The 12,275-nt window shown below is 35.1% G+C and overlaps 1 long non-coding RNA gene across 1 annotated transcript in view; it reads right to left on the reverse strand.

The window, feature by feature from the left end:
* Positions 1–439: 439 nt before the first annotated feature.
* Positions 440–12,275, reverse strand: part of LOC135967238 (uncharacterized) — a 59,008-nt gene continuing 47,172 nt past the window's right edge. Inside the window, exon 2 of the long non-coding RNA XR_010581238.1 lies at positions 440–921. This is a non-coding gene — a long non-coding RNA (uncharacterized lncRNA). The remainder of the gene's footprint in view (positions 922–12,275) is intronic.

Raw genomic sequence — 12,275 nt, forward strand, 5'->3', positions numbered from 1 at the left:
TTTAATATATTTTAAATTTTTCATTTTGAGATGCTTATTGTTGGTATATAAATTTAACATTGATTATTAATTTTGAAAAAAAATAGAGCATCATCTGCATCCCAGCAGTCACCCTCACTCCCCATCCGTGTCACCAGACACACAAGGGCAACTATTACTCTCATTTCAGCACATTTAAATAATGTTTCCTGATCTTCAATTGTATGTGAATGGAATTATGTATTATGTACTATGTTTGTATCCTGACTTCTTTTGCTCAACATATTGTTTTTGAAATCCACCCATGTTGCTGCATGTAATTGTAGTTTATTTACTTTCATTACTGGATTCCATTTCATTATAATCCTTTCCATTATTTATGGTTGTTTCCCTTTTTAGTCTATTACAAATAATGCTATGAACATAGTTGTGTAATATTTTGGTGAGTGTAAGTATGGAGTTCTTTTGGATATACACCAGGGAATGGAATTACTGTGCCCTAAATTGTGAGCTAATTCAGTTTTAGTATATACTGCCAAAGAGTTTTCTAAAGTGGCTCTTTCAATTTATACTCTCACCAGAAAAGTATGAAGATGCATACTAACATTTAGAATTGTCAAACTTATTTATTCATTTTAGTCTTTCTGGGAGTTTTAATTTGCATTTCCTTGATGGCATATAATGTTAAATATATTTTCCTAAGTTTACTGTACATTTGGATATTTTAAAAAATTAAATATCTGTGCAAGAATGTTGTCCTTTTTTTTTTGCTATTGATTTTTCATTTTCACATTTAGGTATAAAATTCTTTATACATCCTTAATATTGTTCTTTTAACAGATATATACATTAGAAATATTTTCTGTCATATTAGCTTACTTGTGACATGTTGCGGGAAGTCAGGGACTCCGAATGGAGAGACCAGCTGGAGTCAAGCTGGAGCTGCGGCAGAGGAACATAAATTGTGAAGATTTCATGGACATTTATCAGTTCCCAAATAATACTTCTATAATTTCTTATGCCTGTCTTTACTTTAATCTCTTAATCCTGTTATCTTCGTAAGCTGAGGATGTATGTCACCTCAGGACCACTGTGATAATTGTGTTAACTGTACACACTGATTATAAAATGTGTGTTTGAACAAGATGAAATCAGTGCACCTTGAGAAAGAACAGAATAACAGCAATTTGGGGGGGGAACATTGAAGACAACCATAAGGTCTGACTGCCTACAGAGTTGGGCAAAAAGAGACATATTTTTCTTCTTGCAGAGAGCCTATAAATGGACATACAAATAGTGAAGATATTGCTAAACTCTTTTCCTAGAAAGGAATATTAATATTAATACCCTGGGGAAGGAATGCATTCCTCGGGGGAGGTCTATAAACAGCTGCTCTGGGAATGTTTGTCCTATGCGGTTGAGATAAGGACTGAGATACGCCCTGGTCTCCTGCAGTACCCTCAGGCTTACTAGGGTGGGGAAAAACTCCATCCTCATAAATTTGTGGTCAGACTGTTTCTCTGCTCTCAAGCCCTGTTTTCTGTTGTTTAAGATGTTTTTCAAGACAATACATGCACTGCTGAACATAGACTTTTATCAGTAGTTCTGCTTTTGCCCTTTGTCCTGCTCCCTCAGAAGCATGTGATCTTTGTTAGACCCTTATTAGTATTTTTGCTTTTTGCCCTTTGAAGCATGTGATCTTTGTACATACTCCCTGTTCTTACACCCCCTCCCCTTTAGAAACCCTTAATAAAAACTTGCTGGTCTGAGACTCAGGTGGGCATCATGGTCCTACCAAAATGTGATGTCACTCTGGCAGCCCAGCTGTAAAATTCTTCTCTTTGTACTGTCTCTCTTTATTTATCACCCAGCTGACACTTACGGAAAATAGAAAGAACCTATGTTGAAATATTGGGGGCAGGTTCCCCCAATAGTGACACTCTTAATTATGTCTTTAAATTCATTTTAACTTTAGTATACACCTCTTTATCAAGTTTTCTCTTTAAATGAATATTTTCTGTTCTTATTAAAAAAAAATCTGACTATCTTAAAATAGTAAGGGTATTTTTATATTTTTCTAAAAGCTTTATTATTTTTTCCACATTTAGATCTACAAATCACCTATAGTTGATTTTTTTTTTTTTTTTTTTTTTTTGAGATGCAGTCTCGTTCTTGTCACCCAGGCTAGAGGGCAATCACACAATATCGGCTCACTGCAACCTCTGTCTCCCAGGTTCAAGTGATTCTCCTGCCTCAGCCTCCCAAGTAGCTGGGATTACAGGCGTTCACCACTACACTCAGCTAATTTTTGTATTTTTAGTAGAGACAGGGTTTCACCATGTTTGCCAGGCTGGTCTCGAACTCCTGACCTCAGATGACCTGCTTACCTTGGCCTCCCAAAGTGCTGGGATTACAGACATGAGTCACTGCACCCAGTCAGTTGATTCTAATATATAGTGTAAGGAATGAGATAAGATTAATTATTTTTCCATGTGAATATTTATTAAAACTTACACCATTTATTGAAGATACAATTTTTTCCCCACTGAATTGCAGAGTTTCCTGCAATAAATAAAGAGATCACTGACATCTAAGTAAGTCCAGTTCTAGATTTTCTCCAGTTACTTTGGTCAATGTGCTTCTCTGTATGTCAACACCACACTATTTTAATTCTTACTATAGCATTATGTAAAGTGGACATTGATATGATAGTCCTCTGACTTCATTATTCAATATGGCCTTAGTTATTCTGTGTCCTTTGCATAAATTTCTGTACAACTTTTAGATTCAGAGTCTTAATTTTCACACACACACACGTATTGCACACATGCACACATATACAGACACACAAATCTGGTTATTTTATTTGAAAGGCATTTTAATCTACAGATAAATTTGGAGAGAATTTATGTCTTTAAAATATTGAGTCCTTCTATCCATGCACATTAAATGTTTCTTCATCTTTAAAATTAACTTTATTGTGATATAATTTACACAATAAACTCCTTCCATTTAAAGTGTTCAGTTTGCTAAAGTTGACAGATGTATATACTCATAAAACCATCACCACACTCAAGACACATAAAATTTCCTTCAGCTTCTAAAGATCCCCATATTTCTTTGTGGTTCATTCCTCCCTCAGCTTTTAGCTGCAGGCAAAACTGATCTGTTTCTTATCACAAGACATTATTGTGTATTTGCTACATATCTGGCTTCTTTCACTCAGTATAATGATTTTGAGATTCATCTATGTTACTGTGTTTATCAATAGTTAATTCCTTTATATTTCCTCTATTGTATAGATATAATATCGTTTATCAATTCAATTGTGGTTGTTTCCAATTTGGGGCTCCTGTAAATAAAGCATTTCTTTTAGGTAAATACATAGTAGACTCTGTAGGTCATGTGATAGGTATATATTTGTGTTTTTATAATATCAGTAAATAGTTTTCCAAAGTGGTTATACCATTTTACATTCCAGAGGAATGTGAGAACTTCTTTACTATTTCAGAAACTTGCTAATAACTTTAAACAAGCAAGTTTTATGCTTTACCTGTAAAATTATATTTGTAAAATTCATGTTGTTTCCTTACTACTCTATAATCTCCCCACTATCTAAGCAATTCCTATTTCACTTAATCCTCACAAAATATTCTGATGTAGATGTTATTCCATTTTTATGTTTTATGAAACTCATGTATGCAGTTGAGCTGAGTACCTAAATTTTTGCAGCTAGAGAGTGGTGGAATTGGAGTTTGAATTCATGTATGACTGCTAGTCTTTGGGATCTTTTATTAAACCATGCCATTTTAGAAGGTACAATCTTCAGTAAGAATAAAGATATATGTATATGATTTTGAATAAGCATTGTAACGTTACCTAATGTCTCCCTGCTGTACTAACAGAAAGATAGCATAGTGCCTGAGAGAAGCTCAGATTCTGGGTTCACATCATAGCTGATGTGGAGGCTAAAGCAACTCCATCTTGGATGCTAATTTGCCATGTTGGTTTCTGACTAGCCCCAGCTCCAGGAAGTCCTCTAAGATTTCCTGTTAACCTATTGTTTTTTTATCTAACAGCAGGTATTTACCATCAATCCTGCTCTCAGGTCAAGCAACCTTGATGTTATCCTACTTCAGTAGCATACACTCCCTCTGAGAGTAAGAGCTATAACTACTGCATAAAGCTAGAGTTTCAAGTGGTCACATTTCCCATCAAAAGTGCTGTACAGAGAGTGCTTTATGTAGAAGAAAGCCAGAGAGAATATATCCAGTTGAGGACCTGGAGAACAATATGTAACTGACATTGCAAGATCACCTGAGGACAGGCTTACCTCACATGTTTTTTGTTTGTTTCTGAGATAGATCAAATTGGATTTCTGACGATTATACTCAAAAGAGATTCACCTAATACACAGGTTCATTGTTTTTGCTGTGCAATCAACACCCCTTTCCTGAGCTTCTTCTCCTCATTGTAGTTTGTTTATCCATTTCTTCAAGGGATGCCACATTTTACTACAGATGTAGGAATTATCATTCAAAAGTTATTATTGAGAAAAAAATAAAAATTACTAATTTACTTAGTGGAAGAATATCAGGAGTTTATTTCCCAGGAATGACGAAGAGTGTAAGTGTATACCAGGTCAGACAGGTGATCACCATGCTGGCAGATCAGGCAATCCTGTGTCTATAGGCCATTTCACTACCCCAGTAGACTTTCTTAAAATATTACTAATAATTGTTAATTCAGAGTGTTTTTGCTTGTGTAACATATTGTTGTGGCTTTTTTACTCCCATCATTTGGCAAGCAGGAGCATTACAGCTCTTTTGCTTTGGCAGTTTGGCAAGTTCCAGGTTCTTGTCCCGCAACTGAGAGGAACAAGGTATGCAGAGGGGGTAAGGCGGAATAGAATTTGAGTGAAAGAAAAGCTCTCAACAGTGAGAAGGGACCTGAACATGTGTAGCCATCTGTGAGGCTGAGTCTGGAGTTTTCATGGGCTTAGAATTGGGGAATACATGCTGATTGGTTTATGGGTAGGCTTGGAAAACACACCATTTGATTGGTTAAAAGACATCATTCAGAAAGAACCAACCAAGAGACAGTAAGACAGGATGGAAGACCTCATTCCAGTCTGTGGGTTCTTTTTTTTTTTTTTTTTTTTTTTGAGATAGAGTCTTGCTCTGATTCCTAGGCTGGAGTACAATGGTGTGATCTCAGCTCACTGCAACCTCTGCCTCCCAGGTTCAAGAGATTATCCTGCCTCAGCCTCCCAAGTAGCTGGGATTACAAGCACCCACTACCATGCCCGGTTTGTATTTTTTAGTAAAGACAGGGTTTTGCCAAGTTGGCCAGGCTGGTCTTGAACTCCTGACCTCAAGTGACCCACCTCCCTTGGCCTCCCAAAGTGCTGGGATTACAGGCATGAGCCACCGCGCCTGGCCCAGTCTGTGGATTCTATCCAGGACTGGTAGCTCAGTTTTCAGACTTTAGACAGCCCTTGACTTGAAGGTGGAGTTTCACTGGGTACCTGTCCCTGTCTGCCTAGGAATTTGCCTGTCTCCTGTCGCTATCAATATCAGGTACAAGCCTACTTTTCCCCAATACAGCTTTATTGAGGTGTAATTAACTAATAAAATTATAACTGCATGAGGTGATAGATGGGCTAACTTGATTGTTGTGTTCATTTCACAATTTATACCAATATCAAATAATCACATTGTACTCCTTAATGGGGGAAGAGTACTTAAATATACAATACAGTATTATTAATTATAGTCACTATGCATTAGATCCATGGAACATATTCTACACGTAAGTGAAAGTGTATACCCTTTTACCAACATCTCACAGTTTCCCCTACTCCCTATCCCTTGGCAACCACAGTTCTGCTTTCTGAGTTTGACATTTTAAGATTTTATGTGTAAGTGCGATAATACAATATTAGCTTTTCTCTAACTGGCTTAGTTCACTTAGCATAAATGCCTGCCATATTTATCCATATTCTTGCAAATGGAAAGATTTCCTTCTTGTTTAAGGCTGAATAATATTTCATTGTATACACACACCACATTCTGTTTACTCACTCATTCAGCAGCAGACACATAGACTGTTTCCATTTTTTGGCCATTGTGAATAATGCTGCAATGAACATGGGAGTGCAGATATTTCTTTGAGATACTGATTACATTGCCTTTGAAGATATACCCAGAACTAGGATTGCTGGGCACTATTGTAGATCTTTATAATTTTTTCAGGAGCCTTTATACTGTTTTCCACAACTCTAAACTGTTTTTCAAATGTACCAATTTACATTCCCACCAACAGCCAACAGTGTACAAGAGTTTTCTTTCCTCCACATCCTCTCCAGCACTTGTTATCTCTTATCATTTTGATAATGTCCATCCTTGCAAGTGTGAAGTGACATCTCATTGTGATTTTAATTTGCACTTCCCTGATAATTAGTGATATTAGAAACATCTCCACATACCTGTTGGCCATTTGTACATTTTCTTCACCTATATGAGTCCTTTGATAATTTTGTAATCTGAATATTCGTTGGTTTTTGTGTGCGTTTGTTTGCTACAATATTGTATAATTTTCTTATGTATTTCAGATATTAACACATTATCAAATATATGGCTTCCAAATATTTTCTCTCATGTTACAGGTTGCCTTTTCATTTTGCTAATTGTTTCCTTTGCAGAGCAGAAGCTTTCTAGTTTGATATAATCCCATTTATTTCTTTTTACATTGTCCATGCTTTTGATGTTATATCCGAAAGTCATTGTCAGGATCAATGTCAAAGAGTTTTTCTCATTTTTAGGAGCTTTAAAAATTTCAGGTCATGTAATTAAGTCTGGAATCCATTTTGAAGAATTTTGCGGGGAGTGATGTAAAACAGGAATCCAATCATCTTTTTTTTTTTTAATACATGGACATCCAGTTTTTCCAATATCATTTATTGAAAAATTTTACTTTCCTTAGTTTGTATTCTTGGTACCCTTCTCAAATATTAGTGGCTACATACACATGAGTGTATTTCTGAATGCTCTATTCTGTTCCATTTGTTTATGTGTCTGTTTATATGACAGTACTATACTGATTTGATTACTATGGCTTTACAATATAGTTTGAAATTGAAAAGTATGATGCCTCCATCTTTATTCTTCCTCAAGAATGCCTTGGCTATTTGGGGTCTTTTTGGTTGCATACAAATTTTAAGAATAAATTTAACCAACGAGGTAAAAGATTTATACTCTGAGAACTATGACATTGATAAAATAAATTGGAGAATATACAAATTAATGGAAATATATCCTGGGTTCATGAATTGTAAGACTTATTATTATTAAAAATGCCCATACTCCCTGCTACAGTTTGGAGATATGTTCTCCCAAACCTCACATTGAAATTTGATCCCCAGTGTGGGAGATAGGGCCTAATGGGAGGTGTTTGAGTCTTGGAGGTGGAATCCTAGTAAATGGCTTGGTGCCATCCTTGTGGTAATGAGTAAGATTTTGCTCTGTTAGTTCCTGTGAAATCTGGTTGTTAAAATAAAATATTTTTAGAAAGGCTGATATCTCCCTGTCCACTGCTTCTTTTTTTGCCATGTGATCTCTGCATATATTGGCTGTCCTCCATCTGCCATGACTGGAAGGAGTCTGAGGCATTCACCAGAAGCAGATGGTAGTACCATGCTTCTACCTGAAAATCTGTGAACCAAATAAGCCTCTTTTCTTTATAAATTACTCAGCCTCACATATTTCTTTATAGCAACACGAAGTGAGTAAGAACTACCCAAAATGATCTATAGCTTCATTGTAATCCTATCAAAATTCTAGCAGCATTTTCACAGAAATATCAAATACATTATCGAACATCATGTTCAAGGAAATAAATTGAAAACTTCACCTTTCTTTGATGGAGAAACTATATGAGACAATAATAGTATCATGTGATTCCCCATTAGACAGATCTACATTTCAAAGGGCAGGATTTATTTTCCTCTTTTTTCATTTTATTTATTGATGCAGCCTGAAAACCAAGAACAGTGATGGGAATGTACTAGTCATTCAATAAAGTTTTGTTGAGTAAATAAATAAGTTTTCATCTCAACTCCGTCAAATACTGACTGTGTTACATTGGAGAAATTATTTAATCTTTCTAAATGTGTTTTCTCCAAATGTCAGACTTGTAGTATTCCATTATAAACTGTAGGAAGATGCAAGAAGATTCTTTTAAAAACATGTAGAGTGATACCAAAATGTAACCCATAGAGAGAAACAAAAAAGAAGGTAAATATTCATAGTTTAAGCAATTTTTTTTAAGAAAAGATGGGGTGTAAACCAGAATTCCTATGGCCATAATAGTAAGATTTTGCAAGAACTGTATCTCTTGACCTAATTCTCAAATAAGTGTTTCAATGAATAAAAAGATTTAGCTTATAAAACCAAAGCAGAAATGATATGCCAATGTGGAGATCTTGCATACGTGAGAGTGTCAAAGTATAAGGATATTATTGGGTAAACCTTCAGAAATAATCTTCAGAAATAATTTGGTTACACTTTTAGACAATGTCTTGGCATAAATATTGCTAAGTGTTCCATCTATGTCTAATATCTTATGGATCCCATTGGAATTCAGTTCTTGTACTACAAAGAGAAAGATAATCTTTTGATTTATTGACAATCCCATAAGCTTGTATGTTTAAGTTCATGGGACCTAATGTACTGAAGAAAGAAAATATGAATTATTTTTATGTGAATCTTTTTTATCCTTCTGTATTATTATCTATATACTACAAGCAAATATTTATCAGGGAATTAACTTGGTGTCTTCCATTGTAATTATACTGTTATTCTTGCCATATGCATCCTATGCGTTGTCTTTTTCTTTTTTTTTTGCAACTTATGTCAATTGGATGATACTTATAACTTTATTTTCAGAGGTAAGTTATTCAACTATTTGCTGAAATACATAAAGCTTACATGTAGTCTTCAGGTTTTTATTTAAAAGGGTGATACTTTATTATATTTTTCTTTGAAATCCACTTTTTCTAGTGTGGATATAGCTAATCTTTCCTTAACTGGTGTTAACATGGTTCATGTTTTCCAACACAAATAAAGTACTTTAATATATATATATTTTTTTAATTTAAAGAATGTTGCTTATAACCACCAAATACTTAAGTTTTGCTTTTATATCCTATCTGATAATCTTTGTCTTTTTTGTTGGAGTGCTGAGATTATGTACATGTAATGCAATTGATATGATTAGTTGTGTATATCATCTTTCTATTTGTTTTCTTTTTGCCTCAACTTATCTTTATTACTCTTTCTCACTGTTCTATGATTTCATTTCACCTTGTTTTTTGACCTATTGTAATAACTCTTGTTGTTACTGTTGTTTTTTTTAAAGTTAGTGGTTAAGATTTATGGTACACATCTTTATTCTAGTCAACATTCAAGTGATATTATGCCACTTCATGCAAAAAAAATTCTTTGGAAATGAGGCTGCTGCCCTCCAGACACCAGAATTGTAGAAAAAAGAGCAGCATGCAATCTGAAAAGCTGTAGGCATTAAATTCTAACCCATGGAAATAGCCATGTGGTCTACACCCAAGAAAGCTATGGGACAGGGCAGCCCAAGGTTTTGGAGGTGCATTCTTTGCACCAGTATGGGATATGGAGTCAAAAGCAATTATTTTACAGCTTAAGGATTTAATGTCTGTTCCACTGTGTTTTAGACATGTATGGGCCTGTTACCCTTTCTTTTGTCATGTCTCCATTTTGGAATGGGAACGTTTACCCAATGTCTCTTCCACCATTGTATCTTTGAAGTTAATAACTTGTTTTTCATTTTACAGGCTTATAGCCAGAAGAAACTTGTCTTGAGTTTCAGATGAGACTTTGGACTTAGGACTTTGGAGTTGGTGCTAGAACAAGTTAAGAATTTTGGGGGATTGTTGGGAAGAAATTGTTGTATTTTGTAGTGTAACAAAGACATGAGGTTTAGGGTACAAGGGTGGGATGCTATAGTTTGGATATTTGGCCCTCCAAACCTCCCTATTGCTGAAGATGTGGCCTAATGGAAGGTGTTTGGATCATGGAGATGGATCCCTTCTAAATGACTTGGTGCCATTCCTGCAGTAGCAATTGAGTTCTCAATTTGTTGGTTTCCAGATATATTACTTCCACTGAGAGTTCCCTGAGAGCTGGCTATTAAAAAGAGCCTGGCGTCTTCCCCCTCTTCTGTGCTTTCTCTCTCACCATGTCATCACATACCAGATTCCCTTTGCTTTCCACTGTGAATGAAAGCAGCCTAAAGCCCTCACCAGAAGCAGATGATGATGCCATGCTTCTTGTTCAGCTGCAGAACTGTGAGCTAAGTGAATGTATTTTCTTTATAAATGACCCAGCCTCAAGTAATCTTTTACAGCAACACAAAATGGGCTAAAACAAGATTGCTCCACTGTCTTCTCACTTGCAAGGTTCTTGGTGGCAAGTCTGTTCTCACCATTATCTTTGCTCCTCTGTCTTTTGTGCTCTGGCTTATTAAGATATTCCTTTTGTCACTGGTTATAAGTAATCTGATTATGATGTGTTTCTGAGTACTTTTAATCATGTCTTCTGTGCTTATGTGAATTTTGTTGAATTTTTTGGTTAGAGTTTTCATCAAAATTTAAAACTTTGGACATTATTTCTTCAAATGATTGTTATGTCCCTATTGCTCTTCTTTACTGGGGGAGGTCTCCAATTACACATTGCTTAAAGTTTTCCCACAGCTTACTGATGGTCTTCTCAATTTTTAAGGTTATTTTTTTCTCTTTAATTTTGAATGGGTTTCTTTGCCATGTCTTCAAGGTTACTAATCTTTTGCAAAGTTTAATTTGCCATTAATCCTATTCAGTGTTATTTCACTTCAGGTATCACCAGTTTTATCTCTAGAATTTCTACTTGATTCCTTAAAAAATCATCCATGGTTCTATTTAACTTTTTGGAAAACTGAAACTCAGATGTATTAACTATTTACTATCCATGTCTGCTAACTCTAATATCTGCATCATTACTGGGTCCCTTTTGATTTGTTGGTTCTTATCCTTATTATGGTTTGTATTTTCCTGCTCTTAACTAGCAATTTTTAACACACTTCTCGTCATTTTTTAATTCTAGCTTGTTGAGTGCTGAAATTTTTTGTATTCCTATAAATATTTTTGAATTTTGTTCTGGGACATGGTTAAATGGCTTGGAAACCATTTGATCTTTTTATATTTGATAGGTTGAACTACAGCAATATTGTTCTAGGGCTCATTATCTCCCATTATGGGGGCAGGAACCTTCTTAGTGCTCTGCTGAATACTCCACTAATCATGAGGCATTTTTTTTTTCTTCTTCTAGTGGGAAGAGGCACAACCGCCAGCCATTTATGTGCACTTTAAACTATTACAACTAACCCTCAAAGAGGTTCTTTCTCCACTGTCTGGCAGTTTCTTAAATTCATGTGCCAATTAGCACTCTGCTAAATATTTAAGAAATGCCTCTCAATATCTAGAATTATCTCTTCGCAGAGCTCTCTCTTCCCTGGGATTGTTCTGTGAACTATAGCCTCCGCATGCCTCCTTTTGTCTCTCTGGACTCTTGAATTTATCTCCTCAAATCTTACAATCCATCTGCTTTTTCCTGGATTTCCCTTCCCTGCAATTTGAAAAAAAACAAAAACAAAAACAAAAAACCCATATCAAGATAGTACTATAGTAAGCTGAGACAAGAGCAAGGTTTACCTCATTTGTTTTCCATCTCTGAGGAAACAATATCAATCAATATCAACATTAATATTTGTCTCCTATACCATGTAAAAAAGTATATTTTCTCAATTAAAAAATAACTATCTCTTTACCCCAATTTATGTTACAATTACATGTCCTTTTTCTACTTTCCTCTACAGAAAAGTCTGAAGAAGAGTTTTTTACTCATTGTCTCTATTTCCTGATTCTTTATTAAAGCTACTCCAGTCAAGCAATAGCTCGGAAAACTCTGCCTTAATGTAAGATTTTCTGGGGACTCAGTCTTTAATCTTTTCTTAAGTTCCGTTTATACTCCTTCCCATTGTGATCTCATTTAATCCCATGCCTTTAAATAATATTTATATCCTTATCATCCCAGGTTTTAAACTGTCTGCCCAGAACTGACCCTGAACTTTGGGTCAGTAACAAAAAATATCTTACTTAAAATTCAATATTTTTAATTGTGTTTCTAACAGCAATCTCAAACTTAAAAATGTACATCTGATCTTTCCAT

The sequence above is a fragment of the Macaca fascicularis genome, chromosome 14, assembly GCF_037993035.2.
Source record: "Macaca fascicularis isolate 582-1 chromosome 14, T2T-MFA8v1.1".
Taxonomy (NCBI): Eukaryota; Metazoa; Chordata; class Mammalia; order Primates; family Cercopithecidae; genus Macaca; species Macaca fascicularis.